The sequence below is a fragment of the Protopterus annectens genome, chromosome 11.part0, assembly GCF_019279795.1.
Source record: "Protopterus annectens isolate FY-2018-M chromosome 11.part0, PAN1.0, whole genome shotgun sequence".
NCBI classification, from domain to species: Eukaryota; Metazoa; Chordata; order Ceratodontiformes; family Protopteridae; genus Protopterus; species Protopterus annectens.
Genome location: NC_056745.1, coordinates 1192717902 through 1192745761, shown reverse-complemented (window position 1 = coordinate 1192745761; position 27860 = coordinate 1192717902). Strand labels below are relative to the sequence as shown.

Genomic DNA, 27860 nt, shown 5'->3' with positions numbered 1-27860 from the left:
GTTAATGATACTACTGTCCATTGTATGAAGTGGAGAGGAAATTAGATTGCTGTTACAGAACCAATATAGCTTCACTTTAATTATGACTTGCTGGTCTGCACACTTGTCCTTCCAACATGCTGGATTATTTATTTATTTATTTATGTATGTATGTATGTATTTATTTTTGCTTACCTTCCACCATTGCATAGCTGAATGCAACTGCATATGTTGTATATTACCGTTTGTCTATCTTGGCAGAAGAATACATAATTGATTGATTTGCATTTTTTTTAACTTCTTATCCCCGAACACCTGCTAACCATTAAGCTTTCCACAATCACTCAGAACACTGGTTCCCTTGTGGCGTGAAAGCTGTCACAAGACGTTGTAATCCGGGCAGCCATCAGTTTTTTTTTCTTATTTAATACAAATCCTTCCCCAGCAGCTAACATACATGCTCACAGCGGGAAGGGTCTGCATCACCTTCCCCACTGGGTGTGCACATTCCCACACACACTCACCATGATCATTACCACATGAATATGACTTAACAGAGCCAGGCATACTTCCTAACTCATCGATTGTATGCTATGGATGCTTCTGTGATGCACGTGCACTGGCCCAATAATCAAGTAACCTCAGTCCTCACCACTAACACTAGTGAGGGGTGTCCACATTGGGAAGGATAACAAATACACAGTAATGTACAATTTCCCTTAAGAGCCCACAGAAATCACAGTCAGTCTGGAGCTGGTTCCTCCCTTTCTCTCCAGATCCCCAATAAGACTCCCCACTGGCACAGCTATAGGGTACAGCTCTCAGCTTAGTGATCAAGCTAAAACCTCCAGCACCCTCTCTGTCCATCCAGTGTTTCATGCCCCTTCACAAGAAGCTCACACACACACGCACTTTAAGATTTGATTTAGATACAAACACACAGACACTTCCTGGGAGCGCAGGTTGTCCAGCTGTGCCCCCTTTCTGTCAGGCTATAAGGTAGTAATCACTGCCACCATCCACTAATATCAGCATCAGCTACTGTAAGGCCCTTACCAAAGGGTGTCCAATTATTACTGTGCAATTTTATTATCCAAACAGTATGTGTGACCCAGGGCTAAAGCTATTGGAGTGGCTTGGTCAGTATCACTATATACATGCAATGTACTCTAGAGCTTAAATTATCTCTACACAAAACAGCCACAGTTGAAAGGTTTAAAACTATTTTATAATAAATAATAAAAACACAAGACAATACTTCTTACTACACAGTGCTAATCAAGGGTTTAGAGATCACAGGAAAATGCATAAAATAATACAGTAGAATAGTTCTGACATCAATACAGAAAACAGCTAGACTGAACTTACTATTTTCTATCTATTTCTAAAAGCAATCACATTTTTAATATGCTTACATATACTGGTGAGTTGTTGTCAGCTTTAGACAAAATCCAAAATGCCCTCTCTCTGAGAAAGTCCTTTAAATTGATAATACATCCTGTTGACTCATTTTAGATTACATCATTCTTAACAATTCTCTGGTTTCCCAGGCTAACAGAAACTCTACATTTACATTTCTTAATAAGCTTGCACCTGGTCAGGAAACTACAGCAATTAAAGACAATATATATATAAAATCTAGCAATTAACTCTGGTCTCAAAACAATAGAAATAATCTGCTGGTTCAGACTCCACGGCTCTGAGCCCTGAAATCAAAACAGTCATAAAATGCTTGACTTGTCAGTTTTCTTACAGCAGAATACACTGTTGTTACATTTTTGCAGTTCAACATCCAATACAGTCTTCTCATATTTAAGAGAACAAGCCTATGGCTTTTATTAATATTTACAAAGACATAGAATTATCTACAAAAGTCTATCTAGATAGGCTGGCAGCCTTCACCCCCCCCCCCCGAGAACACAAGCTAGTTTTTCAAGTGTCCCTTGAGAAACGTTGCTTGAGATGGTTACGTCTATCTGAGTACACCATACCCCATTTCCTGTCTTGAGAGCCCATCTGCGTTGGCATTTCTAGTCCCACTGTGGTGCTGCACTGACATATATGCTTGCAACCCTAGGCTCCATCTTAGCAACTTGGCATTTTGCTAGCTGGCTCTGTTAAACCATATTAGGGGATTGTGATCTGTCACTACAGTGAATTTTCTTCCATACAGATAAGGCTGAAGTTTCTGCAGTGCCCACACTATGGCTAGACATTCCTTTTCTACAGCTGTATAGCATTTCTCCCTGGGTTGTGGCCTACGACTGAGATAAACAACTGGGTGCTTTTCTCCCTCTGAAGAAATCTGGCTAAGTAAAGCCCCCACCCCATGGTTCAAAGCATCCACCTGCACAACAAATTCTTTGCTGTAATCTGGACCGGCTAACATTGGGGGTCCTCCCAAAGCTTCTTTAAGCTTCTAGAATGCCTGCTCACATACTGTGGTCCACACTATCTTATCTGGCCTGTTCTTCCTTCTCAGGTCTGTGAGAGGAGCAGCTATAGTACTATAACTGGGGCCGAACTTTCTGTAATACCCTGCTGTCCCTAAGAATGCCCTCACCTTTCTTTTGGTACCCAGTGCAGGCCATGCTTGAATGGCTTCTACTTTGGCAGGTTCTGGCCTGATCTTACCACTCCCCACTCTATGTCCCAGGTAGGAGACCTCTGCCATACCCACCTGACATTTGCTGGGCTTAATGGTCCACCCTGCCCTCTGTAGTCTGCCCAGCACCTCCCTGACATGCTGAAGGTGCTCTTGCCAGGAATGGCTGTAGATGGCAATATCATCTAGGTAAGCAAGGGCAAACCCTCCTGCTCCTGCAAGGATACGATATACCAGCCTCCGGAAAGGTGCTGGGGTATTTTTCATCCTAAAGGGCATCTTTGTGAACTCATACATGCCAAAAGGAGTCACAAAGGCTGACCTCTCTCTAGCACTGGGAGTCAAGGGCACCTGCCAGTAACCCTTGGTAAGATCGGTGTTGGTAAGATACTTAGCCCCACCCAGCTGCTCTAGGGCCTCAGCTGTCCTAGGTATGAGATAAGCATCTGACTCTGTGTGGCTATTTAATTTCTTGTGGTCCACACAGAACCTGGTGCTGCCATCCTTCTTTGGCATCAGCACCACTGGGGAGGCCCAGGGACTGTTGGACTCTTGAACTACCCATAATTCCAACATCTCCTGTATCTCCTCCCTCAGAATCTGTTTGACTCTCTCAGGCACCCTATAAGGGGCCTGCCTAATAGGCCTTTGGGGTCCTGTATCCACCTGGTGCTGCAACAGGTGGGTGCACCCTGGTTTTCAGGTGAACATGTCCCCAAACTCCTGTAACACTGCTCAGATTTCTCGTACCTGGGTAGGAGATAGCTGCTGGGACATTGCTACCCCTTCCACTGAGTGTCAGTCTGAGCCTCACTAAGGAGATCAGTCACCAGATTCCCTCAGACTACTCCTGCAGCCCACTGCAAATACTCAGCACAAGGGCCTCCCTATCTTGGTAATGTTTCATCATGTTAACATGGTACAGTTTGTGCCCCTGCCTCCGGCCTAGCAGTTCTACCTTGTAGTTAACATCACTTACCTTTCTTACCATCTTGTAGGGTCCCTCCCAGGCTGCTTGCAGTTTATGTCTGACAGGAATGAGAACCATTACCTGCTGCCCTACAGCATACTCTCTAGCTTGAGCATTCCGGTCATACCAGACCGTTTTCTGTTGTTGGGTTTCTGCCAGGTTCTCCTGGGCCAAGCCCATAGTTCCCTGAGCCTTTTCCTGAGGTTTAGGACATATGCCACAATAGACTTCTTGTGAGATTCCCACTCACCTTCTCACTCATCATGAATTAAATCTATAGGTCCCCTCACACTATGCACATACAGCAAATCAAAGGGTAAAAAACCTGTGGATTCCTGGGGAACCTGTCTGTAAGCAAACAACAGATGGGGTCAATATTTGTCCCACTCCCTCTTAAATGGGTGTGCAAATGCTCGTAGCATAGACTTAATTGTAGAGTTTAATCTCTCAACAAGACCATCAGTATGGGGATGGTAAGGGGTGGTCTTCAGGTGCTTCACCCTACAGTACTTCCACAGACAAGCCAGCAGGTCTGACATAAAATTGGTACCTCTGTCAGTCAATATTTCTTTTGGGAAACCTGCCCTGCTGAAAATCTCTAACAAAGTATTTGTCACCTTTTCTGCCTCAATGGAGAAAAGAGCCACTGCCTCAGGGTATCTTGTAGCAAAATCTACTACCACTAGGATATAGTTTTTCCCTGTGGCACTTGGGGTACTCAGAGGCCCCACAATATCCATAGCTACCCTCAATGTCTCTTCAGTCACAGGCAAAGGCATCAGAGGAGCTCTCACTTTGTCTCCTGCCTTGCCTACCTTTTGGCAGTACTCACAGGTCCTGCAGTACCCTGTTACTTTTCTGGAAATTCCAGGCCAGTAGAAGTTGTGCATAATACGTCTGTTTGTATGTTTTATGCCCATATGACCTGCAAAGGGAATATCATGGGCTATGGCTAGAAGTGCCAGACGATAGGATCTGGGCACTACCAACTGCTCTATCCTCTGACCTTCTAACCCTCCCTCGGGGGCACTCTTTATACAGTAACCCTTTGTCCCAGTATGCAGATTCCTCCTTCCCTTGATAATCAGGTGCCTCACTAGCTACCTGCCTCAGGCCTTGCAGTGTAGGGTCTGAGAGCTGAGCCTGTCTCAACTCTCTTTTTAACCCTTCTCAGTTCCCCTTCCACAGGAAGTCTGGCATCCTCTGACAGTGGTGCCTCACTGTCAGCCTGGGTACTACTACATATCTCTAAATTTGCAGTAACTCTGTCCAAGGGAATATCAGTACCTACAAGCAGCTGTGGCTCACCTTCAGTCTCACTGCTATAGAGTAGCTCTTTCCCTGAAGTAACCACCTCACCAGTCCTGGCTGCAATTATGTGGTCAGTCTGGGTCTCCCCCAAGCTACCAGACCCACATACTTGTCTTCTAGCCTGACTGCGTGTAACTGCATTAACACATAGTACTGCCACATCAAAATCCTTCCCTATCAGGACATCTGCAGGATGGTAGTTTGGTACCCCTGTTGTCTCAAGACAACCTACTGTTGGCATTTTGTCTTTCCTACTTACTGGCTCTCTCACCTTTTGTTCCCCACCTTGCCTCCGTGGACATCTATATGCCACATGGACCCACTGGTTGCATTCAAAACATTTAACCCTAGGTCCTGGATGTTCACCTGGACTAGTGACTTCCCCTGCTACTGGCAGATTCTGTTGGGGCAGTCTGGGCTGCCCACCATGGGTTCCTTTAGACCCATGAGCAGTACTGGATGTCCCTTTCCTGTTCAGGGATGCCATGCTTGCTAGGTATAGGCCTCCCTTCTTCTCAACTCATGTGAAGTAGCATATTGTCTGTCAGCTAACCAGATCCTCATGTCCTCAAGCAAAGTGCTAAGAGCTTGTTCCCTCACCAAAAGGTCTGCCAACCCTTCAAAAGTGATGATCTGACATCCATTCACCCACCTATGAAATTAAGTGCTCAGTTCAGCAGGATATTCCCACACATTTTCTTCTGCCTTGCGTCTGTGCTCACAAAACTTTTTCCTATAAGTTTCAGGTGTCAGCTTAAAAAAATTTTAACAGACAATTCTTAAGAGCAGTATAATTTAAGAAGTCATGGTTAGACATTTTGGACAAAATAGTTACAGCTTTACCATGGAGTAAAGGGGTCAGGAACTGTACCCAGAGCCTTTGGTCAACATCGTACTGTTTACATACCCTCTGAAACATATAAATGAAACTATCCCCCTCACTAAACTGCGGAAGACATTTACTGACCTTTTATGCTTCTGACTTCTGGTTACTCCCTTCCCCATTACCTCCATAACACTGCCGAAGAGTCAGCATCTCCTTTCCGTGTTGCCTTTGCCTTTCCTTCTCCTCAGCTTCCAGGCATAGCAGTTTCTCATTCTACTCAGCCTGTAGATGTCTCAGTCTCTCTGCTGCTTCTGTTTCCAAACGTCTGGCCGCCAACTCAAGTCTCTTTAGCTCCGGATGGATTTTTATGTCCTCTGCAGAAAGGTTGAGCTGTCCATTCTCTGAGTGTTTTACCTCTCCACGGCCAGTCTGATCACCCTCCTTATTGCTGTTTTCTGATGCAGCTGTGACCAACCCTGCCATCATGTCTGCCTTAGGTTTCCATGCACCAGTCCCTTAGCCTGGCACATCTCAGCCAACTGGCTCCTTGACAGCTTGCCATACTCTTCTGCTGACATGCTTGTCTGCTGTCCCTGTCTAACTAAGCTAACAAAAGAAATAAAACAATTGTGATCTGAACTCTGAATATTCACTGTGTTTTCTGATTTAGAATACAAAAACACCTTCAGTGATCACTGTACACAAGCTACAAGAATTCACTATCCATACCACTACAAGCCAATTGCCAACCAATTAATATGTGGTGTGGAAATCCCACCACTGCGAAACAGTTAATATGTGATACCCGTGCACTGGCCCAGTAATCAAGGAGCCTCAATCCTCACCACTAACACCAGTGAGGGGTGTCCACATTGGGAAGGATAACAAATACACACACAGTAGAGTACAGTTTCCCTTAAGAACACACAGAGATCGCAGTCAGTCTGGAGCTGGCTTCTCCCTTTCTCTCCAGATCACTAATAGGACTCCCTACTGGCACAGCTATAGGATGCAAATCTCAGCTTAGTGGTCAAGCTAAAATGTCCAGCACCCTCTCTGTCCAACCAGTGCTTTATGTCCCTGCCCAAGTAGCTGACACACACACGCACTTTAAGATTTGATTTAGATACAAACACAGACACTTCTGGGAAAGACTGGCACAGGTTCTCCAGCTGTGCCCCCTTTCTGCCAGGCTACAAGGTAGTAATCACTGCCACCAACCACTAATATCAGCTGCTATAAGCCCCTTACCAAAGGGTGTCCAATTATTACTGTGCAATATTATTATCCAAATAATATGTGTGACCCAGGGCTAAAGCTGTTGGAGTGGCTTGCCAGTATCTCTATATACATGCAATGTACTCTAGATCTTAAATTATCTCTGCACAAAACAGCCACAGTTGAAAGGTTTAAAATATTTAATAATAAATAATAAAAACACAAGACAATGCTTCTTATTACACAGTGCTAATCAAGAGTTCAGAGATCACAGGAAATTTCTTAAAATAATACAGTAGAATAGTTCTGACATCAATACAGAAAACAGCTAGACTAAACTTACTATTTTCTATCTATATCTAAAAACAATCACATATTAAATACACTTACATATAGAGCAAAAGCAGAGTACTGGTGAGTTGTTGTCAGCTTTAGACAAAATCCCAAATCCCCTCTCTCTCTGTCTCTGAGAAAGTCCTTTAAATTGATAACACATCCTGCTGACTCATTTTAAATTACATCATTCTTAACAATTCTCTGGTTTCCCAAGCTAACAGAAACTCTACATTTACATTTCTTAACAAAATCCAAAGTATTAAAGATATCAGCAATAAATCCAGTAAACTCCAGTAAAATAGATTCAGGTTTTATTCGCATGCACCAGGGTAAGCGCTTTCACATACAGCTTCGTCAGACCGTTAAATTTTGAAAACTTCAGACTTATTGCATTATATATTCATCACATGTTAAAATTAATTAATCAATTAAGTGTTTTAAAGATACATACTTGACACAAGTACATTGTGGAAGGTATATGAAATATAAGCTATTATAGTGTAGAATATCATACTCTATAACATTCGATTAAACTATTGTGCAAATACGCTAAATGCCTATACCTATAAATAATGAATAATAATAACATTGAATAGAAGTATTCTTGTACTTGTGTCGAGTATGTATCTTTTAAACACTTAATTGATTAATTAATTTTAACATGTGATGAATATATAATTCAATGAGTCTGAAGTTTTCAAAATGTAATGGTCTGATGAAGCTGTATGTGAAAGCATTTACCCTGGTGAATGCGAATAAAACCTGAATATATTTTACTGGAGTTTACTGGATTTATTGCTGATATCTTTAATACTGGATTTGTTGCTGCTGTGTGGTTGCCTCTCTGCTACATTCCTTGGATTTTGTTACATTATCGTATTAGTTGGCCAAAAGGCATTTGCTCTGGTGCGTGCGTTAATATTTATTTGCATTATTTACATTTCTTAGTAAGTTGCACCTGGTCAGGAAACTACAGCAATTAAATACATTATATATATAAAATCTAGCAATTAACTCTGGTCTCAAAACAATAGAAATAATCTGCTGTTTCAGACACCATGGATCCGAGCCCTGAGATCAAAACAGTCATAAAATGCTTGACTTATCAGCTTTCTTACAGCAGAGTGCACTGTTGTTACATTTTTGCAGTTCAACATCCAATACAGTCTTCTCACATTTAAGAGAACAAGCCTATGGCTTACAAAGACATATAATTATCTACAAAATGCTATCTAGCTAGGCTGGCAGTCTTCACAGCTTCCACCTATAGGTGCCGGAACTGAAGCAAGCTGGACTGCCTTCTTTATTTCAGGATGGAGAAGCTGGCATTAGAAACTCAATTCCTTCTACCCCTGCCTGGCTCCTCCAGATCTCAAATCATCTGGATTGTAATCAGGACTTTATCCCTGTATGTTGTTGAGCTGGGTATGGTTGCTCATGGAATTAATGTCTGCCAAAAGTATGTGGTTTGTTTATTATATTCAACAGGCACTCCAAAGAATTCAGAGATTTTAGAAATCATTGAATGACACCTGTTAAAAGAAAAACAGTTGAAGCTAGGTGTGGTAATGACAGGCTAATTCGATTCTTCAACACCATCTCTGGCACAGCTCTTTCAGATGCCAAAAATCATGCTGTTTTCTTTGTTAAGGTCTTCCATATTAGGGTTTTATTCTGCTTTTACTGCATTTTAAAGCAGTTTTTGCACTCATACCCAATCTCTGTTACGCTTACAAGGGTACATTTTTTATTGCTTGCCAAATATCCACAATGCTTTGTGTACTGCTGCTATAAAATTCCCTTAGAATTTTTTTGTCATCTGTCTGTTTGGTTAGAGCCTTGACCATGTAACTGACTGCTTACCTGAGCTGGATCCAGCACTAGGTGACCTACGCAGCTGCCTAAACCCCACTGCTGACTAGGGGGCCTGGCCTTAAAAATGAAATAAAAAAGTAAAAACTTCAGTTACTCTGTTCTGTGGAAGTACCCACTCTCCTGATCTATAACATCAGTAGTCTGGCCAGCCCAGCCTAGTCTGCACAAGACATTTGTTTTCATGCTTCTGCCTTCAGTGTCAGTAGCAAGGTGAGCCCAGCCTGCTCGGTGCAGGAGATGTGTTTTTATGCCTCTTTCTGCAACAGAAACAGGATCAGCCCAGCCCACTCTTAATAGGATATTTGTTTTCATACCTGTACTTCTGCCAGTATGTGGGATATTTATTTTACTTGTTTTGATGCCACTTCTGAAGATTTCTGCCTGGTAGTGATTTCAGCTCCATATGGGATGCTTTTTATTTTTATTTTTTAGCCCAGTGCATCACTTCAGGTTATGAAAGCCAGTATTTTTAAACACCTTTATTGAATTAGCACTTGTGACATAGTCAAACCTACATTTGTAAAGAAGTAATTAAACCATATTAACAAGTTTGCATTTGTAAACATAGGCTATATAATGAATTATGTGAGATATAATCTAAGCAGTGTTGCTTAAATTATTCATTTCCCGCCTTCTCTTAAATCTCATTCCTCTTTCAAAATGTTTTTCCGCATGTATTTTCCCATGCTTTCTATTTTTTTCTATGTAATTTACTCTTACCATTTTCTAAAGATCCCACTTGTTTTTTTTTTTTTTTATCTTTGTTATGATATTCGCTACAAGTGTAGTTGGTTTAGATTTTGATTTCCATTTTCAAATAATTGCTTTTTTGGCAGCACCAGAATTAAATCTTAATAAGACCTCACTGTGTCTAGGCAATTGAGATCCTGTATCCTAGTTCAAAAAATGCCACCCACCCCCAGTGTCCTTACACTTATACTTCCCTAACCACACCCCCTCCCTGAGCCATCCTATCCCCTGTAACTGCTTATTAATATAACTCCTTCTTGTCCCTCCTTAACTACCTTATCTATTATCTCTCTCTTAATTACTATAACCCCACCCATCCCTCTTAATTTTTACTCTATCATTTCCCTTTCTCCTAACATCTACCTTTCACTTATACTCTTATCTACTCTACTCAGGAAAACTATTACCTACCCTATACTTTAACTTGCTTTCTACATACTAACCCTACCTCCTAGGACTTAATACTCTTCTTGGCAATATGTCTCTCATATCTAAAACTATTCTAATTAAACTAATATTCACATACATATGCTCTCTATGCTTAACCTTCAGCTATCTCCTTACCTCTTATGAAAGAACTAATTACTTCCACTTTACTACCTGCTACAGACAAACATCCTTCCAAAATCTTAGTTATACTTTTACTCATGCAAACATTATAAGCACCCTCAACTACTTACTACCCAAATACCATAGACACACACATATTAACTTCAACAATCCAAACATAAGGAGGCTACAATACCTAACCAACTTTTCATGCAAACCATCACTAGAACTAAAAATACCAATCCTTACTGATGGTGACATCCACCCTAACCCAGGACCAACTAATAACTCTACTGACATAACTTATAATATCTCACATTCTATCCCACCTACACTAACCACTGTTCCTAATGCCTTACTCATTGGACATCTGAATATCCGAAGTATTAATAATAAGATTGCCCATCTCCATGCCCTCTTGGATACTCACTCCTTTGACATTCTCTGTCTTACTGATACATGGCTGAAACCTGTTACTAAAGACAATGCAATACTTCCCCCTGGATATAACATTTTGAGAACTGACCGCTTAAAACGTAAAGGTGGAGGAGTAGCACTTCTGTTTAAAAATGAACTAAAAATCTCCTCACAACCTACCAACCCATTAAATGATGATAAAGCTGAAATCCTCATTTCTAAACTACAACTAAACCCTAATAAATCAATATATATCATCTGTATCTACCTACCTCCTGGCAATAATTACACTAAAATTGAGAATATCCTTAGTTGGATATCTTCTTCTTACCCGCAAGAAACTATCATTTTAGGTGACTTTAATTGTGATTGGTCCACTGTCAACACAAATAATCCTTCATCTCATATAAATCTTCATGGCTTTACTCAGACAATCAATAATCCCACAATAATCAATAAACCCAATAACAAAGAAAGTATTTTAGATTGGATTCTTACTAACAAACTGCAGCAAACATATACAGTAGGAACTTTGCCTGATGATGTAAGTGATCATTCCTTAACTTACATCACAAGACAAAAAAGTGACATTAATTACACCCCTACCTATAGGGTCTCATGCAGTAATAAACACTTTAACCCATTACTATTCCAAAATGAACTAAAAGCCTGTAATTGGAATCTTCTAAAAACCCTAACCCTTGAAGATGCTATCAATTACTTCATTTCCAAATTCCTATCAATCCTTGACCAACATGCTCCAAAACGATCTGTCAGAGTTAAATCTAAACCTGCCCCCTGGCTGTCCAAAGAGACAAGACATAAAATACTACTTAGGAATAAATCTTGGGCTAAATGGAGAACTACAAAAACTATTTCTGACCATCAAACCTTTAGACAGTTAAGAAATAACACAAAAAAGCTGTTTTTTATAGATAAAAAGAACTATTACTGTAAACTACAGCAAACTCATCATAACAACCCCATGTCGAGGGATCAGTTGCTAGTGTCATCTCCTGCTCAGCTGGTGAACCTGGGAATATTGAGGCAATGTTACAATTGCCTCATGTACACAACAACCTCCTCCTCCTCCCAAAAAACACAATACATGTGAGAGATGCAACTACTCGGCCAAACTGGAGGCTGAGCTCTCAACACAGGGGGACTGTAGAGACAGAAGGGGAGGAAAGTTACCACACACTATACTCAGGCTCTCTCCACATAGTACCCATTACAACCTCAATCATTAACACACAACCACACAAAGACATGCACCGGAGGCAAAAATCAAAAATCTACCAAAACAGCAGAGCAAACACCCAAAAAAACCCAAAAACCACCTCCCACAGACACAACACCTGCAACACTCAGAGTGTCAAGTCAGTGTCAAACAGTCCCTGACCCTTAAGGCAAAACACAATGCCAGACACACTAGTCACTGGTGACTCCATAGTCAGACACACTGATGTCAGACTCACCAGAGAAAGTGAGAGAAAGGTGCGCTTGGAATCCGCTCGAAGAAGCATCCACATAGCATAAGCACTTAGGTCTCTCAACAGCGGGTACAAATATGAGTCATTGTCCCAGCTGGGTGCTTGACCTGACTCATTACCTCCTTAGGACTACATGAAAAGAGACATTGAGGAGCTCTCTGATTATATGACCCAGGCAGGAATATATGACCACATGCACAGTATCCTACCTTCACCAGAATGCACAGACAAATACAGAGATAGAGATGATTAACTACTGGTTGACTGTTGTAATTTGGTGTCATTCAAGGGATCAGTCTATCTGGGATGACATGCTGGACAAGGACAAGCCACCAAGCCATGAGGGGATGTCACCCCTAGGAGGATTCGGATTAGCAGAGGAGCTTTTTGGTCAAGGCTTAAATTCTAAACCTACACCCTAGAACACGGAGAACATGGATGTCTGCAGCTTGTGAGAAAAACCAAGGGGACCATCAGGTGCAAATTAACCGTAGAAAGACTGACTGCCAAAGCAAGTAGTGATGCCACAGGCCACACCTCAAACTCAACTCACTCTCCTGACTTCCTGAAACACTAGAGGATAAACAAAATGTAAAACCCATCATACTAGTGACTTCAATTACCCAAATATAGATAGTATCACCTACTACCCAAACACCAAACACCCCAAAAGTCCCTTCATAAATTCCAAAAAGTTATGGAACAACCACAAGAGGAGATATACTTGGAGTCATCATCACGAACATGGGAGCACAATGTTTTACGGAAGTATACCCCCTCCTGGTGGATGGATCAGATCAAATCTAGCTGGGGTCCTCATCCCACCCCCACCTGGTAAAAAAAGACCAATTGAAAAAGTTTAAAAACTTCTAAAGACAGGTGTGGTCTCATGGATAAGGCAATCCCAAAAATAAAGACTCTTTGTGGTACCAAAGGCAAGCGTCATTCAGTCCCAGGGATAGCACATAAACAAACTCTATAACAAAAGGAGGAAAGATAGAAAAAGAGCAAAACTTAAAAGGGTAGACAACCTTGATCACTATAAACTAAACTAAGAGCTCTATCATCCAAATCCAAAGCAAGAGAAAGAAAAATAGCTAGAAAGAAAAAAAACATAAGGGACAGCTGTTTAATCAAAGTCTTACCTCTGACACGCACTCCAGTGAGTGGCGCACTGCAACTGTGTCCCCACTTCGGTGCCTCCAGTACAATGCCCCATTTGAAATGTATCTGACCCGACACTTTCAGCAGCTGGGAGGCCACAAAACAAAAACCAAAAAATAAAGGGGGTAAAAAAAATCTATCCTATGCCGACGAAAGAGAACTCCAGCTATTCTTGGCTTTAAATCGCTTGCTCAGAGGTGACCTTTGCAAGGCCATGTCAAACCCAGTCAAGATGATTTGATGAATATAGCTCAAAAAAAAAAGATGCCTAGTATGAAAACCTATGAAATGAATAACTAATTCAGGGATTCTCATCTAGATCAAGGGAGGTCATAGTCTCCCTATACTCATCACTCATCAGACCAATGATTGAGTACAATGCCCCATTCGGAATGTATCTGACCCAACACTTGCAGCAGCTGGAGAGGCCACAAAAGTTCCTCACCAAAAGGATAAAGGGTCTCAAACATCTGTCCTATGCTGCCCGACTGAAAGAACTCCAGCTCTATTCAGTCGCTTACCGCTTGCTCAGAGGTGACCTTTGCCTAACATACAAGGCCATGTCAAACCCAGATTTGATGAATATGCTTCACCTCAAAAAATCTAGATCCGTCAGAGCCACAAGGGGAGACCTAAACCTCGACATGGCTATTAATAGGACGTGCTGGAGGGATAGATTCATCACCCAAAGACTCCCTATACTGTGGAATAAAATCCCGGTATATGTGAGGCAGAGCACCTCGCTGGCCTTGTTCAAGAGAAATCTTGACCAATGGATGGGAGATCGCAGATATACCCCAGGGATTACCTCAGTGTCACTGCTCAACAGAGGCACAGCAAAATAATGGGTATAGTTCCCCATACTAAAGGGGTGGCGTAAGCCACAAAACTATGGGCTAGGCTTGTAAATGCCCTCGGGCAGATAGCCTAGTATGAACCTATGAACCTATAATACCAAACTGCCAATGCCTTTAATTCCTTTTTCATAGACACCATTAATTCATTAGCAAGTCAACTTACTATAGACATATCTTACCCCCCACCTGTATACCTGATAATCTCCCCATATTTCAACTACAACCTATCTCTACTTCCTACATCCTAAAACTCATCCAAAAACTCAAACCCTGTACCCCATCTGCAGATCAGTTACCATCTGAATACCTACAAAAAGCAGCAGAAGCAGTAGCTTATCCTATATCTCTCCTTATAAACAGAACCATCAATAAAGGAACCATCCCTGCTATCTGGAAAATTTCCCACATAATCCCATTACATAAAGGAGAGAGCTCAAATGAGTATTCTAACTACAGACCTATAGCACTCCTATCACCCTTAGCAAAAATTATGGAGAAATGTATTCATCATCAGCTAATGCACCACTTAACTCAATATAACTTGCTAGCCAACTGCCAACATGGCTTTATGCCATTTCATAGCACTACCACAGCGCTCCTATCCTTTACCGAGTGTATAAATAGAAACCACAGTAATAGTATCCTATCATCTGCACTCTTCATAGACCTGTCAAAAGCCTTTGACATGGTAAACCACCATATGCTGTTAAAAACCCTTGAATCTCTCTCTCTAGATACCAAAGCTGTTCAATGGTTTACTTCCTACCTTAGTAACAGGCAACAGGCTGTTCTCTGGGAAAATAAACTTTCATCCTTTTTGCCATTCTCTCTTGGAGTACCACAAGGTTCCATCCTAGGTCCTCTCCTTTTCTCTTTATTCATAAATTACTTACATGTAGCAATACCTCAAGCTACATGTATTCAATATGCAGACGACTCAACACTCATATGCTCTGCAAATACTCCTCTGAACTACAAACCCTAACACAGAACATATTTAGCACAGTTGAGGCATGGTTCCTGAAATGCTGCCTACTTTTGAATGCCAATAAAACCATACTCCTGCTTTTTAGACCTAATAGTAAGTCCCCCCTCTTAGACTTCACTATTACTTCCAATAATGGTACACATATAGTCCCCGACTCTACCACAAAACTGTTGGGTATTATAATTGACAATAACCTCACCTTTGATAAGCACATTAATAATACTATTAAAACCGTAAACAGAAAACTTGGCTCCTTATATAGAATTAAAACCTTTCTAACTCCACAGGCCAAAATTACACTCGCTCACTCTCATCTTACTTCTACTCTTCTTTATGCCTCACACATATACACTAACTTAAAGAAAAATAACCTTACTAAACTAGCAAATGCATACAATAGCATTGCCAGATTTGCTACTGGAAACCCATTTAGAACTCACCACTGCCAGTATCTACTACAACTAAACTGGCTAGAACTGAAAAATACACTACTACTCTCCCAACCTACCTTTGTTCACAGGATATTTCACCAACCAATAAATACCCCTATACTTTCTGACCTTATTTCTCCCTATTCTAATCTAAATTCACTACGCTCCTCTAATAAACTTCTTGTGAAGCTAACTAAGTCCAATAACATTGCAGGTGATTCTCTATTCTCCAACACCATAGGTAAATACTGGAATCTACTACCTACCACTCTATTACATCATCACCCTTCCTCTTTAAACAAAAGCTCAAGCAACACCTAAAAACACTCTGGCTATCTATACCCATGCATCAATCCCGACTAATCTTATACACCCTCTCTTACCTCTGTTCACTCACTCCCTTCAGAAGACTATCTCAAAAACACCTTTGTTAATTAGCCTCTGATACAAATTAATTTAGAACGTTGTATGGTTGTATGGTTTATAATTGCTTATGCAATTTATACTCTTCATGAATGTTTTACTAAAGTATAACTCCCCTATTCTTATACTGGAAATAAAAGTAAATGTCCTTCCTCGTATAAATTGTCTACTAGTATATTTTAGATTGAACCTTATTTCTGTTTGTATTCTTACTAACTACTTGGTTTTTTTATGTAATGACTTGTTTTGTATTAACTTTAATGTGGAGCATTTCTCCCCGGGCCTGTGCTGAAAATGGACTTATATCCAGTTGGACTAGCCCGGTAAACAAATGTAAAATAAAATAAATCTAGAATAAATAAAAATAAATAATAAAAAAATCATATCCTTAGTTGCATTCATTTGCTCACTCAGTGTTCCTGATAGAGTACTCTGTAGGTAATTTTTACAGTCTGCCAACGTATTACTGTCCCAAAACATATGCTCCCAGTTACCTCTTTCTTCCCCATCACACCTTCAACATTTGCCATCTACCTGAGGAAAAATGATTTGCGGTCTGTTTTGGGGTATAAAGGTATCTATGCAAACACTTTCAGGCAAAGATCCTAAATCTTCTAGATTTTGTTGCATATTTGGGAGCCATACATATGTCCTTCCTTTGTTTCTTTGTGAATTATACATCTGATCTCTCTTCCCAGTTTTTTTTTGGATGTCTTCTGCTTGATTCCTATATTTAATGTGCAGCATTATATATGCCTTACTAATGATCTCTTCTGTTACAGATTCAACTAAAAACTCAGCCAGTGCAGGTCTTTAATGATTCTCATGCTCCTTTATCTTTGTCTATATTTTGATATCAAACCCTGATAGGGAAGGCAGTCACTAGCTTGCAATTAAAATGTCTCCTTGGCTTCTTCCCATTCTATTACCTTTCATTCCCTAATTATTTGTTTCCAATACCTTGGTTACTTTGCCAGCTTCTTCCCAGTAAATTCCAGCCCCCTCTTGTCAGTTATCTGTACCCCCTAATTGTCGTTATCCCTATCAACAGGGTTCCCCTGTTGGCTTAGTTATTAGTGTACTTTCTACTGCTTTTTGAATGTAATATTTTCTCTTTTTTTAATTTCTCTAAGTATTTTGGGTTTCTAATACCATAACGGGAATGGACCCCTTTCCTAAGTCAAAGTATGATTAAAGTTCATGAAATTAGTATTGTTTTAATCTTTGATGTCAGCCAGAAGTCCTCTTCATAGCACCCGCAATGCGTCCAGTAATGACTCTTCCTGGAATTCATATGGAGTTACATATCTAAATATGATTGTAGATTCTTTTTTATAAGACCCATAGCTCCTACTTCTGTTGGAACTATCTGGGTATCTTTCTTCCACATGTCTTTCGTTTCTGCCTGTAAATCCTGATATTTTATGACTTTGTCTCTCTCTGTACGCAAGACACTGTAGTCAATGGGTGTAGCGATTTCAATGATCATTGATGCTTTTGTCTTCTTTTCATGGACCACTATATCTGCTTTTCTTGCATCTATCTTTTGATCTGTTGGTATTGGGTGATTCCATGTGATGCAGACTTCTTCATTTTCTGTGATGCTTTGTGGCTCATGTTTCCAGTGTTTTTCAGCCACTTCAGTACCATAATGTTTGCGCAAGCCGCAGTGCAACAGTCTTGCCACATTATTATGCCTTTCGGTATGCAGTCCTTATGCCATTAGTATGTCACAACCACCAAAAAGGTGTGCAAATGTTTCCAGTTCTGTTTTACAAAATCTGCATTTGTTTGTTTCTCCCACATGTTCGATGGACTTTGTAAACCAACATGTATGTAGCCCTCTGTCTTATGCCACCAATATTAACCTTTCATCTTTTGGTTTGAATTCACCTCTCCTTAATCCCATTCTTGCATTTGATCCTGATCAACATGAGGTTCTTCCAGGCGTTTTCTAAATTTGCAACTATATTTATGCATTTTCCACATTTCTTGCCTTCTTATCTGATTCTTCACCTTATATTCTTTCTTTTGTTTTTTGGCACATTCAGTTGCTGTCTGATTTTTATCTGCTTCTGGTTTAATTTCCATTCCCTTTTGACGGATATATGCTTCTGCTAGACTAAGCAGGGAAGTCAAGCACACCTCCAGACTGGTTTGCCAGCATGATGCACTAGAACTACTCCAGTTGCAACTGACAATTGGCAAGACACCCATCCAAGTTGTAGCCAGCTATAGACCCCCCCTGCATGATTCAGGGCATCCACTCCTCCTACCTGGACCTATTTGACTCCATCAAGGTACTGTCTAACACCCTGATCCTTGGTGACTTCCTCTACCCCACCATAGACTGGGTGAACTATTAATGCTCTAATACACTCACCCAACGATTCCTTAACTTCATCAGTTCTAACGCACTACACCAGCTTGTGTCATCCCCCACAAGGGGAGGTAACATTCTAGACTTGGTTCTCACCACTGCACCCCCCCCCACAGTAATTTCTTCCCTGGTGAGATCAGACCATTGGTCTGCCTCATTAGAGGTATCTATCCCATCCAACCCCCCTCCCCAGCCATAACCAGGCTAAAGAACTTCTCAAAAGCTGACTACAACCTTCTCTGGGAGGATATCAGTAGCTTCACACCACCGCCCCCTCAGAGGATGCAGTCAAATGTGCTGAACTGTATGCCAGTGCAGTATACAAGCACCTGTACAACTGAATGGCTCAGCCATACCCAGCAGAACAAAAATCTCCTCCTCAAGGAAACACTAACCTATCTGGTGGACATCTTATATCTTCAGGCTTTATAACAAAAGGAAGAACTGTTGTCCAAGGGTAAAATGACACAGATTCTCAGTTGGAAAAACTCCTTCCTTAGCCTGAACAAGCAAATTAGATCACTTGTGAAAACCTCCAAAGCCAGTTATGAATGGAAACTAGCCTCCGAAACAAAGTCTAACCACAAAGCCTTTTTCAGTTACATCAGAAACATTCATGGCAAACAGTAAAAACAAAAAATGCTGAGCCGAACCACCATGGCTGATGGTAAAATTACCTAATTTTACCATCAGCCGTGGTGGTTCGGCTCAGCATTTTTTGTTTTTACTGTTTATCGGCTTTTAAGCTGTTTGCCATATCTTTGTCCAGTTACCCAGGTTGTTTTTTTTCTTATTTACCTCCTTGACAAAGCCCAAGTTTGTTCAGAATTAGTTCATAATGGTACCACTTATACTGATCCTGTTGACTTAGCCAATCTGCTGGCAGATAAGGTCAGTGCAAACGTCACTCCCTAGTCCCCCCCTCCAAAGGTCCATTCAGCATCCCTGATACTTGTTCCGCAAGTCACATCTCCGTAGATCAAGTATTAAAGGCCCTATCCAAGGTAAAGAACACAGCTTCCATGGGACCTAATAGTATCCCAGACTGTATTCTATACCACCTCCAGAAAGGACTAGCCTTGCAATTGAGCACCCTATTCAATCATAGCCTGAGTACATGCTTCATTCTAGCAGAGTGGAGAACTGCCATTGTCATCCCTTTGCACAAAGGTGGTGCCACTACTGACCCTGGAAACCATCACCCCATTAGTTTGAAGAGTCTGATCTGTAAGGCCATGGAGTATATTATTATGGCCCTCATAAACAAGGACATACACAATCTCCAAGCACTTGACCCCACACAGTTTGATTTGTCAAGGGCAGAGCCACTTTTTTGAGAGTGTCACCAAGGCACTGGATGAGTGAAAGTCTGTACATACAGCTTACGTTGACTTGGCCAAAGCCTTTGACGCAATCCCCCACTCGGGCATCATCGAAAAGCTAACACAACTTGGCATAAATCCCTATCTCATCAGGTGAGTGGCCAGCTGGCTCACCATTAGGATCCACAAGGTCAAAATAGGTGCCTCCACCTCTGACAGCAGACCTGTCACTAGTGGTGTTCCCCAGGGAGCTGTCCTGGGACCCCTACTGTTTGTCATCCACTTCTTAGAGGTCCAGGCAAAGACAAAAGGCTTGTGGCTGACCAAGTTTGTGGACAACTGTAAGTTGGGTGCTATCTTTGACTCCCCAAATGATGTTAGCATACTGCAAGAGAGTCTCACATAACAAATTACTGGGGCCAAAGTCATGGCCTTAAGTTAAATGCAAAAAAAATGTATTATTAGACCATTCGGCAAAAACATGGCCCGTACTGATTACCACATCGTTGGGAACCCCCTAAGCAAATAACTTGTGGTGAGAGACCTGGGTACACAGGTTGACAACAATCTCACATTTGACCATGTAGCAGCAGTGGTCAGAAAAGTCTTTTACTTGGTTCATCTCTTAAGTGAAGGGATTGCATCTAGAAAAAAGGAGGTTATTACCTCTCTGTACTCCTGCTTCATTAGGCCAGTAATTGAGTACAATGCCCCGTTTGGTATGTACCTCTCCAGACATCTGCAGCAACTGGAAAGGCCACAGAAATACCTCACAAAGAGACTCCATGGCCTCCCAACACCTGTCCTATGGATAGGCTCAAATCACTGTCACTCTACTTGGTATCGTACAAATTGCTCAGAGGTGATCTGTGTGTCGCCTACAAGGTAATCTCAGCCCCTGCTCTACTAGAGATGCTCCATATCCATAAGTCTAACTCCTCGCGCATTATGCGATCTAAAGGCCAAAGTCTAATATGTGACATTAAAAAAAACTCTGGAGAGACAGATTTGTCTCCCAGAGGCTGCCTTGTCTTTGGAATAGACTCCCCATACACGTCAAACAAAGTACGTCACTGACCATCTTCAAGCACAGCCTTGATGAGTAGATGGGAAACCACAAATATATATTGTCCCAGAGGTTCCACTGTCCCTCATTGATAGGGGCAACGGGTGCTGATTGAGGTTTCTTTTTTGGGGACAAACTCTTGGCTAGGCTTATAAGGGCCCCAGGCCATTAGCCTAGTAATCTCCTATGATCCTATTCTCCTAATGTTTCAAAACTTTCAGTATGTTTGGGTCTTGTGAGGTCAGCAGGTATGTATGCAGTCCCATGATTGCAGATCTGTACATGTAATCAATTTCAAGGGGGCACATACCTCCTTTGGAACAAGGAGTATATAATCTTGGTATGCACTGATCAAGCATCCTTCTTGTTTTCATATCTAATCTATCCAACACCTTTTGGGGCCAGTCAATCACTCCAAAACTGTCAGTGAGGATAGGAAGAGCAAATTGGTTTATAGCTTGAATTTTGTTCTAGAAGTCAATGCTGTTTTCAGAATTAATTTAAGTCTTTTAAAATATTCCTTACTAAGTTTTATTTGCATTTGTTCATGTTTTACTGTTGATCCTTAATCATTTCCCAAATATTTATACACTCCATTTTGCTGAAGTACTTTTATATCACATTCTTGTCCCAAACCAATGTTTTCTTGGTGCTGCAGCTTTCCTGCTTTAAAGGTTGCTTTTGTATTTTTGTCAAGACCAAATACCATACTTGTACTGTCTGAAAAAGTTGTAACTACTTGCAGTTGTGCTTTCAGTTCCTCATCTGATAAACTGTACAGTTTTAAATCATTGACAAAGAGAAGATGAGAAGTCTTTACACTTTGTTGCTTTCTGGGCTATACAGTTTTAAATCATTGACAAAGAGAAGATGAGAAGTCTTTACACTTTGTTGCTTTCTGGGAGCCAAATTATAGCCATGACCTAATCTGTTAAGCAGATAGCTTGATTTGTTAAGGGCAAGGCAAAAGAGCAACGGTGACAGAGAGTCACCCTGGAATACCCCCTTTGGATTTTTATCCATGGAATAATAATTTGTCCTTTATCATCACTTTACTGCATAGTGGTTTACCTCTGTTTCATGGTCACTTTGATGTAGTTTATCTGTAGAGTGTATCTTACACATTTTAAGCCCTCTTTTATCCATGAATGTGTGGGATACTGACAAATGCTTTTTTGTAGTCAGTCCATGCCATACTTAGATTATTCCTCTTTTTGCAGTTCTCTACTATGAATTTATTTAATAACAAATTATCCTTTGTTCTATATGATTTTCTTTTATTACCCTTATGTTCTGTTACCATAATTGAGTTTTCTTCTAAGTGATTATAAACTCTGTCGGCATCATTTCCAGTGTATAGTTTATATGTCGTCATATGGCAAGTTACTGGCCTATAATTCTTAGGGTAGCTTTCAGGTTCACTCTTAAGTAGGAGCATTGATTTTCCTGTTGTTAGCCAGGTTGGTGTCTGTTCAGGGTGTGCATATAAATAGCTCTTACACATGGCTAAATCTTCGTGTAAAGATGTTAATATTTTTAACTAGATGTTAGATACTGCATCTGGGCCTGGAGTTTTCTAGATGGAGGCTTTTCTTAACTTTGTTTCAATCTCTCTTGCTTTTACCTCTTCCCATTTCATAATCTGTACCTTTGTACTTCTTATTTTCTGTTCTACTACTTGTATACATTTAGCATTTTTGTTATGTTCACAGGATCTTCATAAATATTTCTCCAAAATGTATCTGTTTCGTCTTTTTTTGGTGGTCTTTCAAATGTTCTTCTTGTTTCACTTTTGCAGTCATCACCTGTGGGTTATCCCTGCTGTCGTAGCCATCGGCCGGCCCGAATGCCAGAGTTAATGTTTTTCTGCGTCGGCTGCTGTCGCTTGCTGACTGACATCAGGTCATCAGTGCTATAAAGCAAGGCAGTCGACACCATTACACCAGTCTTTCTTGGTCACTACCAGAGTTCTGAATTACAGCTGAAAATGTCTAAAGCTAAGTACCCCATTGGGGATCCTTTTTTCTTGCACTAACAGATGTCCGAAAAAGTTAATAATTGTCTAGCCTGTGGAAAGCAAATCCCACACTGAGACTTCCATTCTTACTGCTTCACTTGTTTAGGCCCAGACCACGACGCCCTCCATTGCCGGTTCTGTGCCTTCTTTAACGACAGAACTGTTCGTTGTAGAGCTCTTATTGTAGACAGGTATTTCTGTCTTCCATCGTCGCATTCTGAAAAGGCATCTGTCAGCCAACAACCCATAGACATTCTGAAAAAACAAAAAGATAGAGACAGACCACACAAGGCTAAGCCTTCTGACGACTCTACCGCTAAGCAGGTTGTCAGTTCTCCAGAATTCAGTGAGGTGCTTTTACAGCCCCTGATGCCTGATCCGATACTTTCGCAGGCTTCTACCAAGATCCTTTTGGAGTCCGGAATGCCTCAGAAATCTTTTTCGTCTTCTGAGCCTTTGGTTGTCTCTGCCTCGGTTGGGTCCGGAGCCGCGACACAGGCACCGGCTTCTGAGGAGGTCTCTCGCACTACCGAATTTAGACAAAAAATGATGGCTTCTCATCCGACTACCATTATTCTCAGACCGATGGATACTCTTAGGCCTAGAAACAAGGTTAATCCTAGAAAATCTACCTCTAGCCACCATCTTTCTCCTTCTCCACCTCCCCAAGCTCAAATGCTCAAAATGCCAGAGGATCTTATCTCCCTTATCAGGAGTAGTCAGGCCACAGCTTCGAAAACAAAAAAGGACCCCTCTCCTGAAGTACTGGCAGAACAGGATTCTGAGGAGTCTGATTATTCAGATTTTGAAGAGGAACAACATCCTCTGACTGCTTATGAGGATTCAGATGCAGAGGAATCCATTCCTTTTGTCTCCCCACCAGAGGATCTTTACTTTGGGGAAACCCTTCACACCCTCAGGGAATATTTCCACTGGGAATCCCAGGACTTCCCTCAGAGTAAGAAAAGACTAAGAGAGTTTCTAGATCTGACCCAGCACAGACCCTTGTCCATCCCCCCATCTTAGAGGTGGTGGATGATGTCTTCTATGAATCCAGGTTAGCTCCCTACTCCCTCCCACCTGCTCCCAGTAAACCTGACAGGTATTACAGAGTACCAGATTCTCACAAACACCTGCACAGAAATCCTGCTGCAGACCCAGAGGTCATTACACAGGGACCACAAGGAGCTAAGGCTGTTTCTGCAAAGAATCCTGTTCCTTCTGACAAGGATTCCAGAGCTGTATACAGATGGGGTAAAAAAGTATACATGTAAATGATAAACCGGCTCAGTTCCTCAGACACTGCAAACTTTAATAGACCAAGAGAATGAAAGAACACATAATATTCCTGTACATGTAAACAGATAACTTAGCGCTTTCACCCACATACATAGTCAGGCATCATCAGAGTACTCTGGCCACAACCTTCCCTGACTGTGCCAATTCGAAAGAGTTAGCAAATTAACTGGACTCTACTTGTCAAGTGACCAAACACTCATTACACTGTGGATATGACACCCTAGAAGCCTTAAGCAGGGCAGTAGTGTCAGGATCTGTCATTAGGAGACATGCATGGTTAAAGGAACAACCTCTCCCTGATCATGTCAAATCTAAATTAATTGATGCACCCTTGTATAAGGACCGCTTGTTTGGAGTAAAAGCAGAAGAGGTGCTTGAAAAGATGGAAGACGAAGCAAAATGTATGCAAACAGTAAAATATTTCTTTCAGGTTCAACCTCCTAGGTTCAGCAGGAATTCTCCCTCAAAACACTGGTCCTTTCCTACACCTAGCAGACAGAGGCAAGGTGAGGCCCACAGGGACAGACCTCCCAGGCTCCTATTCCAGGGACAGCTGAGAACCAAACAGTGGACCACTTCCACTCCAAAGGCAGGGAGTTCTAAGCCATCCCTCTATGGCAAAAACTCTCAATCACTCCCTCTCCCCCCTCTGCCCTCTTTTCACTCACAAAAAAATTAAGAGGAAGGCTCTCCCTCTGTAAAGAAAATTGGCTTTCTGTAACAAAGGACCAATGGGTCTTAAAGATCGTTTGTCAGGGATGCAATTTATCCTTCAGCAAAACCCCAATTCTAAGAGGGTACCCAGACTTACCTCCAAATCAGTGGGCAGAGGCATTGAAACAAATCCAAACTCTAATATCCTAAGGGGCAGTAGAACCTGTCCCCTCAGATCAAAAAGGCAAAGGCCAGACTATTCCTTGTTTCCAGAAAATAGGGCAGCTGGTGCCCCATCCTGGCTCTATCCATTCTGAACACCTCCCTGGTGGTCTCCATACTCAAAATGCTAACTTTGCAGCAGCTGCTGCATATGCTGACAAAAAATGCCTGGTTAGTTACCTTAGATCTAAAAGATGCCTACCTCGACATCCCCATAAGGGAATCCTGCAGGAAATTCCTTTGCTTCAGAGTAGGCTCACAACACTTTCAGTTCTCTGCTCTATCCTTTGGCTTATCTGCTGCTCCCAGGGTATTCAATGCTTAGCCCTGACCATAGCCTTTTGCAGGCAGAATAATATACAGATTTACCCCTATCTGGATGACTGCCTCATTCAGGCAGAGTGCAAAGAAAAGCTACTCAAGGACCTCCTCTTTGTCAAAACCCTCCTAACCTCCTTAGGGTACACCATCAACGAGGAGAAATCAAAGCAAACACCCTCCAGGAAGATCATTTTTTGGGAGCACTGCTGGACACAGCATCCCAAATGGCCTTCCTATCCCCAGAAAAGCAGAGCTTCTCGCCTCTCTACTTTACTCATCCAGCTTCCAGAAGTCACCTCACTGCGAGGAACTTTCTGCAAGCCTTGGGGTACATGGCATCTTGCATCCTTCTAATTCCTGTGGCAAGGCTTTACATGAGAAAACTTCAGTGGTATCTAAAGAGCCTTTGGTGTCAGCACTCTCAACCTCTAGAGGCCTCTATCCCTCTGATCCCCTGTATCAGGGCTGAGTTTCTGTTGTGGGAACGGGCTTGTGCCAAGAACAAGGGTCTTCCCTTCGCCCAACCGGGCAGACCATTACCACCGATGCCTCAGACGTTGCTTGGGGTGCTCACCTAAAAGACAGGTGCACCCAAGGTCATTGGGATGCTCAACACCTTCCCTTGTGCATCAACCAGAAAGAAATGATGGCAGTACAAAAGGCTCTGACATCCTTCAAACCCCATCTCAAGGCAGGGGTTCTCCTTATCAAAACAGACAACACTACAGTAATGTGGTACATCAACAAACAGAGAGGGACCCAATCTTACTCTTTGTGCAGGCTAGCCATGAACCTCTGGCTGACAGCCTCTTCCATGGGGTTATACCTAATAGCTCAATACCTACCAGGGATCAAGAACACCCTGGCAGACCACTTTTGCAGAAACTTACTGAATCCCCACGAATGGCAGCTCCACAGAAAAATCTTTTTACAAATCACTCAGGAGTGGGACACTCCAGAGGTGGATCTCTCTGCTTCGCATTTCAACCATCAGCTGAAAAAATTCTTTACCAGGGAGTATCACCACCTAGCGTGGATGGTGGATGCCTTAACCTTCCTCTGGAACACCCTCTTTGTGTACACATTCCCTCCTCTACCGCTTATTCCCAAGGTATTGATCAAAATAAGGGAGGAGGGACCAAAGGCCATCCTCATTGCTCAGGATTGCCCCAGACAACATTGGTACCCCTTACTGTGCAGCCTGACATTCCAGCCTCCCAGGCAGCTCCCCCTGATCTCAGACCTCTTGACTCAGGTGGGGGGGGGGGTGCTGCACCCAGACTTGCAGACTCTCAAACTTTCAGCATGGCTAATACTCTGAAGGCCACCAACAGGCCCCAGTTAAGCAAACAGGTCCTAGATATTATCACAGAGGCCAGAAGGCCCAGCACCAGAAAAATCTTATGCAGGAAAATGAAAAAGATTCTGCCCCTGGAGCCATTCCAGAGGGGGCAATACCTCACAATCTTCCATCCCTCTTATCCTGGACTACCTAGAAGAGCTACTTAATAGTGGCCTCTCCTTCTCTTCTATTAAAATCCACGCCTCAGCAATTTCAGCTCATTTTGACACAGATCAGCCCCTGTTCTCTCATCCTTTGATTAAACAATTCCTCAGAGGGGCTTCTAATATCAGACCTCCCAGAAGGCCACCCACGCCAGCCTGGGACCCGAATTATGTTTTGGAAAAACTAACCTTACCACCCTTTGAACCTGCTGCTTCAGCGGAACTAAAATGCCTCTTCTGGAAGACTGCGTTTCTCCTAGCTATCACCTCAGCCAGAAGGGTTTCAGAACTTCAGGGACTGGTGGCCATTGAGCCCTTCATCATTTTCCATGCATACAGGGTCTCCCTGAGGACCATCCCCTCCTTTATGCCCAAGGTGGTATCTAATGTAACTCTCAACCAGGCCATACATCTACCCACCTTCTTTCTTAACTCTCAAAACAAGGGGGAAACTATCTGGGCCGTACTAAACCCTTCAGGAAAACAGACCAACTACTGGTCAGCTTTGCCCCAGGGGCAGAGGGAAAGCCCATTCCCAAATGGATATCACACTGTAGCCATTTCTGCTACAGATTACATGGGAACCCCACCCCCCAAATCTACTCGAACCCATTCCAGCAGGGGGGGGGGGGTGCTGCACCCAGACTTGCAGACTCTCAAACTTTCAGCATGGCTAATACTCTGAAGGCCACCAACAGGCCCCAGTTAAGCAAACAGGTCCTAGATATTATCACAGAGGCCAGAAGGCCCAGCACCAGAAAAATCTTATGCAGGAAAATGAAAAAGATTCTGCCCCTGGAGCCATTCCAGAGGGGGCAATACCTCACAATCTTCCATCCCTCTTATCCTGGACTACCTAGAAGAGCTACTTAATAGTGGCC

The 27860-nt window shown here is 42.1% G+C and overlaps 1 protein-coding gene across 1 annotated transcript in view; it reads left to right on the top strand.

Moving 5' to 3' along the window:
- Positions 1–27860, top strand: part of COG5 (component of oligomeric golgi complex 5) — a 3265454-nt gene that overhangs the window by 951851 nt on the left and 2285743 nt on the right. The gene's annotated exons all lie outside the window — the stretch shown is intronic.